Source organism: Quercus robur, chromosome 8 (genome assembly GCF_932294415.1).
Source record: "Quercus robur chromosome 8, dhQueRobu3.1, whole genome shotgun sequence".
Taxonomy (NCBI): domain Eukaryota; kingdom Viridiplantae; phylum Streptophyta; class Magnoliopsida; order Fagales; family Fagaceae; genus Quercus; species Quercus robur.
In genome coordinates this window covers 50420153-50428133 of record NC_065541.1, presented here as the reverse complement: position 1 = coordinate 50428133, position 7981 = coordinate 50420153, and the positions used below count along the sequence as shown (strand labels likewise).

The 7981-nt window shown below is 37.0% G+C and overlaps 1 pseudogene; it reads left to right on the top strand.

The window, feature by feature from the left end:
• The first annotated feature begins 942 nt into the window (after nt 1–942).
• LOC126696438 (anthranilate N-methyltransferase-like) lies at nt 943–7769 on the top strand (annotated as a pseudogene).
• Nucleotides 7770–7981: the final 212 nt, after the last annotated feature.

Below are 7981 nucleotides of genomic sequence, written 5' to 3'. Positions count from 1 at the left end.
CTTCCACGAACGAACTAAACATATTGAGATCGATTGTCATTTATCTGTTATCATCGTGTCCATGGTGCTCTCAAGCTGATCTTAGTCTTCTCTAAAGATCAACTTGTAGATATCTTCACCAAGTCACATTCTAAGAGACACCTTTGTGATTTGGTTGACAACTTCAAGCTGGTTTCACATCCATCTTGAGTTTGAAGGGGGTTATTAACATATATAGTGTTGTGGGCTTTAGGCCTAACTAGATTACTTGTATAGCACATATTCTTGTACTACATTCTTGCTTGTACTACACACATATGCCTCCTATATAAAGGCACTTGTGTATGTTCTATTATGGTGTGAAATACAATACAATCATTCAGTATTTCTAACACTATATAAGTGGGAATAAGTTTCGGCAAGTACAGTGGAAGCACAACCACACAAGAACACAATAATTTATATGAAAAATCATTTCTCTTTGAAGGGAAAAATTACAGGACAAACTCTAAATAATTTCACTATATTAAATAAAGATTACAACATTTAGATATATAACTTGAGCAAAGAAAAACTCTATTTTTCTTTTCACTCATGGCTCTTTTCTTTACTGTTTATCTTTTACAATTTTCTCTTGTTGTATGTGTTTTTCTCCTCTTTTGCTTGCTCTCACTCACGCAGTTTTTCAAGACTGCACTATCCTCACACTTTGGGACTCTCTCTGCACCGAATGGTTGAATGACATTTATTTTTATTTCTTCATCTTTATCTTCTTTTCTTCCTTTCACACGCTTGTCATCAATTCACAATAAATGCAAGCCAACTTGCTTTGACTTTTGTACGTAATATTAGAGAAAAAGATAACTTCAATTCTTCCTTTTGGCAAGCTTCTTTAGGAAGCTCCTTTAAGCTGACTTCTTAGTAGCTTGTCCAACAAGCTCATTTAATGAGTTAAGGCAAAGTGTAGGCTGGACCCATGTGGTGCAATGCACCCAACATTTGTATCCCTAAATCATTCAATCTCTATAAATCCAATAAACAAAATTTCCAGTTTACGAACAAAAGAGGTTCAAATCAATTCAAAGTTTATTTAATGGCCTCTCCCAAAGAATCCCATTGAAGCATTCTTGATGGTGATGAAAAAACAGAAGAAGAAGAGAGTTTCTCCTATGCCATGCAGTTGGTGACATCCATTGTGCTGCCCATGGCCTTGCACTCGGCCATTGAGCTTGGGGTTTTTGATATCTTAGCCAAAGTAGGTCCTAGAGCCATGCTTTCTCCTTCACAGATTGTAGCTTAGATGCCCACCAAGATCCCGACGCAACAATATTGCATTCTCAAGTTGCTAGTCAGCGACTCTGTGCTTGGTTGCGCTATGGTTGCTGACGTTGGGAACTATGGTTCTTTCCAGAGGCTCTACAGTCTTACTCCTGTTTCTAAACACTTTGTGCCTAATGAAGATGGCGTTTCATCGGGCCCCTTCATGGCCTTGCTTCAAGACAAGGTCTTCCTTGGCTAGTTGGTGTGTCATGTCTTTTTTCCTGTTTTTATTCATGATCTGCTTCGTATACATTACCTTGCTCTGAATTGCTCAGTGTTAGGATCGTATTTTATGTAATTGATTAATCTTTTGACAAAATGCACTTTATTTATAATTGGGTAGATTTAAATTGGGTTTAATACATCAAGAATATGTTATTCAAGTATATCATGTGTTCGTATTAAAGACATGTAGATTGATCCAAGAAACAAGTGAAGAAAAGCTGTTTCATTAAGTCTCGATAGATACTACTATCAAGACTAAATGAGAAGCTCGACAAATGCCTCGATAGAAGCTCGATCTATCGAGAATTACGATTTTCAGATCTGAAATTTGGCCTAAGCTTATGTATTTGTTTAGGGTTTCTTTTCTCACAACCCTAGACATATATAAGGCTTATTTTAAGAGTCGTCACATACGAATACAGAAACCAAGAAGCTACTGCGTTTGTACATCATAGGATTTTGTAACCAAGTGCTTCTTGATCTTCATTGTTGATGAAGTGAAGAACTTTGCAACCAACAACATCCATTCAAGTTGCTAGAGTTAGTCACGTACTGGAATCTGTGTAAAAGGGTTAGTCATAGATTGAAGATTTTGCATTAAGCAAAAGAAGGCTACCAGAAGATTAAGTCCAATTAGGTATTAGAGTAAGGGTTCAATTGTGGGTTGATATTTTGGGATAGGCCAGGGTAGTGGTAAGATTACTTATACTTGTAACCGCTTAATTGTTAATTAGTGAATTCTTGGGAGTGGTGACCTTAAAATCACTCAGTGGGGGTTTTTGCCTTGTGAGAGGTTTTCCCTATTTGTCAACAAATCATTGTGTCTAATTTATTTTCCATTGCATTTAGTTTAATTGGTGATTTGTTAGTGCCTCCATGATTTGCATATAATTTGACCTAATTAATTTATTTAGGTAATTGAATTAATTAATTGGGGTCAAGCTATCTTAACCCAACACTCAGCAATGGATGGAGCAAGGTAATACAAAGTCTCGTTGTTTATATCTTTGAGGAAGCAATGTAGATGTCATGTTTCACGACAACTTTGGCACTCCTTGGAAGTGGGTTTGTTATGAAACCCTAGTCTAGTACTCCTACTCTAGTGGTCCATCACGTTTGGTATACAATTATATATACATGCTTGAGTGGATCCCACGTACAATTATTATTATTTAATTGAGAAATTAATATGACAAAATTAGAACCAAATATATTAAGCTAAAACTCCAACAAACTAATTCACATGCTGCTAAAATTTGTAATAAAGAAGATATGGTATCTAACCTAAATTTGTTGTAGGTCCCAATTGAAAGATACAATTCTTGAGGGAGGAATTCTGTTCAACGTCTATGGCATGCATATGTTTGAGTATCCTTCCTTGGACCCTAGGTTCAATCGGGTTTTTAACACAACAATGCTCAACCACACTATTATCGTTACGAGTTGAAGGTATGTATATGGTAAAACTTTCAATGCTCTCGTAAATGCTCCCCAAGCTGCCCACCATTCCTTGCTTTTTGAGAAGCGGAATGAAAGTTCCAACCGGCAGGGCTAGAATGTGAATGAGGAAGTCAATGAAATCCTTGCCAGCTTCAGCAAAAAGCACTCTATGGCTTTCTGTGTCTATAAGAAGTATCAAATTCACATTGGTTTCTTCCATGGACTCTGTCTAACCTTATTTTTAACGTAGATTTTTGGACAAACGATATGGCACCACTATGATGCAATGGACAGCTTATGTACATGTTGCTTGGCGGACCATACTTGGAACTTAAGAAATCCTGAATAGTCCTATTGGTGAACCACCGTTCAATGTCGGCCACGAAATGAGGACTTATGAAAAGTTCATTGTAATTATCTCCTAGCTTTTCTTTTTCCTTTTTTTACCTTTAAAACTTGGGTTCGTTTGCTAAAGCAATTATGTACTACATAAATTTCATATTCTGACACCTCAGTTCTTTCTTTTGTATCAGCACGTACCAATTTGAAACCTTTCTTTAGTAATTACTCAATTTTAGTGGGAAAAGCACCCCCCCCCCCCCCCCCCCCCCCCTTTTTTTTTTTTTCAAAAGGCAAATAAAGCAATGTTTCATATGAAAAGCAACTCAGGCAATTAGTTGATGTTGGCGATGGTCTAGGAGTTACTCTTAACTTTATCACTTCCAGATATCCCCACATCAAAGGCATTAATTTCGACTTGCCTCATGTTATACAACATGCCCCACTGTATTCCAGTATTATTTTAACTCAGTCTCCTTTTTTTTTTTTTTTTTTTTTTAAACAATATTGTTAAGGACTTTTTCGAATCTTATCAATTTAAAGTTGGATTAACCATAGTTTTAAAACCGGCATTGTCAATGAATCATTTTTGCTCTTGATTCCCATTTTTTTCCTGTTTTTAATTGGTTCCAGCTGATTTTAGGGTTTTAATCGGACTGGGTTGGTGACCTATTCCCAGTTGAACTGATTTGCCCAATCGATTCGATTTTTAAAACGATGGGATCAACATATGAATTTTATGGAATAATAATGCTAATCTCATAATTTTAAAAGCCTAGATAGGTTGTATAAATACACAAGTTATGTAGATAAAGAGGTGCGTTAACTTATGTTGCAAGCATGGAACATTTAGGAGGAGATAATTCGAAAGTATTCTTGAAGGGGACAACATTTTCATGAAGAACCCAATGGGGTTGGCTGAGTGGTTGGGTACTCAGTCCCAAAGTAGTTGTCTTCAATGGAGGTGAAAGAGCCTGAATTCAAGCCCCAGCAATTTGGAAAAACTTCCTGGGCCAAGGATTTACCTCTGCCCACTTGTCGCGGCAATGATTATTCCTTTGGTTGAAAACTTTGGGGATACACTAGTGAATGTTCAAAATGTGTATAAAACACTATGAACGTTTAGACCCCCAATTTCCAAATTATCAATTCAAGCTTATTATCAAACAATTAATTTGCGGAATATGAACATAAGCATATAACAAAATTGATAAACAATCTCAACCAAATAAAATCACATCTACAATAGAAATTAAATGACAAAAATTAAGGGAAGAGAGATGCAAACACAAGGACAACACAACAATGTGTTATTGAAGAGGAAACCGAAGCCCTTGGCGTAAAACCTCTTCGCTGCCCTCCAAGCGGTAAATAATCCACTAAAGAATGTAGTTGGGATACATGAACAGCAGAAGACCCTCCAAGCCTAATCTACATAGTGTACCTAAGCCCTCCAAGCTCCTACTCTAACGAGGTTACGCCGAACCTATTTCTTCTTTAGCTTACCAGATTCCGCTATAGCCCATAGTATCAACTAATATGAAATTGGTCCCTTCCTAACTGATTCACAAGCACTAAATGGCATTTTCACAGATGTGGGTATAGTGAGAAAATGTTTTGGTAATGTATCTTTCAAGGATGTAAGAATGGAAAGGTTGAGAGTAGAGGAATTTGAAGAGTCTCTATGTGAAGACTGGGGATGAGTCAATCTTTTTTTTCTCTAGGGTTTCTCTCTCAATATTCTCTCTGGAAGCTCTCCACAATTCGTGGGTATAAGGGGTATTTATACTTGTATGTGTTTGGAATGCGAAGAGTCAGTTTTTCCAAAACAGAGCTGACTGGTGGCTTGGCCTCGCGACTTGACTGAGTCGCGAGTTCCAGCCGCGAGGTAACTGAACGACTAGACTGGACTTTTTGTCCTGTAGTGCTACAACTAGCATGACGGTTTAGCTTCTCTGCATGCTTGGCACGTGTGCAACTTCTGGCGGTTTGCAAGCCACTAGCTATCCGCGAGATCTAGTCGCGAGTCCCTGATTCTTTGCACAATCTTGAGCATTTCTTCACACTCTCTTACACACTACCCTTATATGATTCCCACCTAAATACAGGGTTACTAATTGCTAAATACAAACAAATTTGGCACAGAATAAAGCCAACAAGATGGTTGATAAAATTCAACCTTACAACTAGGTCTAAGATATAAAAAAAAAAAAAAAAAAAAAAAAAATTTTCATGAAGGTAAATTTCAATTTTAATTTGTAGCCATTTTTTTTCTTGATTGACCAGTAACCATGATTTAAATCCAAATACATTGTGTAGCACATGAATCCCTTTAGATTGCTTCAAACTCTTGATTCAACCCCTTAAAAAACTCCAAGGAATTGGTTTTGTAGTTGCTAAGGAACTCATAAGATTCATGAGGTCTTAAATTTGAAGAATCTAACTAGCATCTTGGAGTTATCCCAAAGGATTCCTCCTTTTAATTATATATAGGTGTGTTAGAATGAAAACTAGACACTCAAATGAACAATCAAATGCTTAAAAAGTCCTGTACACCCTCAAAGATGAATTATCATGTTATGACGAAAGTCATATTCGATTCGTATTTGTATAGCAATTCTCATGTTATGACAAAATCATACAAAAATTCAAAGATGAATCCCTAATCACCCAAAAATAAAATGAAAAGAAAATTTTCCAATAAAAAAAAATTGCCAACACCAACACCCCAACAAACATGCCAACACCATTGATCGGAACTCATAAACCCAAAACCAACAATCGCGCCACAACTCATCCCGATCGGAACCCTAAACCAAAACCTAACAAACGCTATTCATTCCCACGGAGAAGAGGAGACCCATACCCACTTGTTCTCATCTCAATGGCGAATCAGGTCTGTCTCCGCTTTCTCTCTTTTTCTTCGATTCTGCCTTTTTTTTTTTTTAATTTTTTTTTAAATTCCAAGAGCCACTCCGATGCTGGTGCTGAGATCTTGAGTTGGAGAAGAAGAAGGAAGTAGAGAGTGGGGTCTTTAGTTTTTTAGAGCAAGAACTCGAGATTTACAAACTCGAGTTTTTAAGACACGATTTGCTAGCGAAATCAACTCTAATAAACTCGAGATGCCCACAACCAACTGGGACACACCAGCCATGATTAACCGCATTTGTAGCCTACTGGTGCACCATGGCGTGCTTGGTGTCTCTTTGGATGATGATATTTTTCACAGGCAATACTGTCTCACTTCAGTGACCAAGTACTTTGCGCGTGGTAACCAACAAGATGGGGTTTCCTTGGCACCCTTGATGGATTTGGTTCTTGACAAGGTTTACTTGGATGGTTGGTCAGTGACTCAGTCATCACTTTTTGAATTTTTTATTTCTTTTCTCTAATCATAAAGAAATCCCTTTATTTCTTTATTCGTTTTAATTAGTTCTGTTTTGCAATCTTCATGTCATGCTTTGTGATTTGTTTCCTTATGGGCCATAAAGAATGTTCCTTGGATAATTTGCTTAAATCCACAGCACTATTTGACATACATAACTCGTTGATTAGTCAATTTGTTATGTTACTTTTGCTCCCACTTGGGGCTGATCATTTTTGTTAAGTTTTTGGACTTTCAATTAACTTTTATGGTAATATTTGTATAGTAGAATGATAAACGACAATGACAAACTTGCATAAGGACAAAGTGTTGTTAATTCAATACTAAGATTTATTATTATTGTTGTTATTTATATATATATATTTTTTGATTTTTGGGGTGGTGGGTCGAACCCCATCATGGGAGACGGGAGTACTGGTAGGTGCCATCTGGCTACAAGACATTTGGGTACTTGGATTTATGGTCATTGTTGTTATTATAATCATTGTTACCTATTAGGAATTGTAGTTGTGGCTGATTTTTGGCATAGTAAAGTAGTTTAATAATGTGGTCTAACACTCATCTCAAAGGGATTACCTGTGTGCCTTATGCTAGTTGTTCCCAGACTTAATCAAAAATTTGCTAATGGTGGCTAACTTTGTTGTTGCATTGAATGAATGTTAGGTCTCAACTGAAGAATGCCATTCTTGAAGGCGGACTTCCATTTAACAGGGTCCATGGAATGCATGCCTATGAGTATGCTGGCAGGGACGGCAGGTTAAGTCAAGTTTTCAACACAGCAATGTTCAGCCGCACTGCCATAATTGTTAAGAAGATCCTTGAGTCGTTCAAAGGTTTTGAGAACCTCAAGCAGGTGGTTGATGTTGGTGGTGGCATTGGAGTGGCACTCAACTTAATCACTTCCAAATACCCCAATATAAAGGGCATTAATTTTGACTTGCCTCGCGTCATAAAACATGCCCCACCCTTTCCTGTTATGATGTCTCTTCGATCTATAATATTTGAAATAATATTGTGGAGTTTTTGTGTCATTTCTCCAAAGCTAACTTTCAATTTGACGAGCTCTCTTATTGGCATTTGAAATTGAAATGACCAATAAACTGGTTGGTGATATATTGCGTTTTATATTTCATCACTTGAGTTGATTTAAGTGCAGCTCCACCAAGTCTCTTCTGTTGTACTGTCTATTGTACTCTTTACAACCTTCATATTATCAATCTCTTTGTACTACATCGCTCCAGAACTGCATTCTAAATTGAGAGAGACAGAGAGAGTAACTCCTAATGTTTGCTT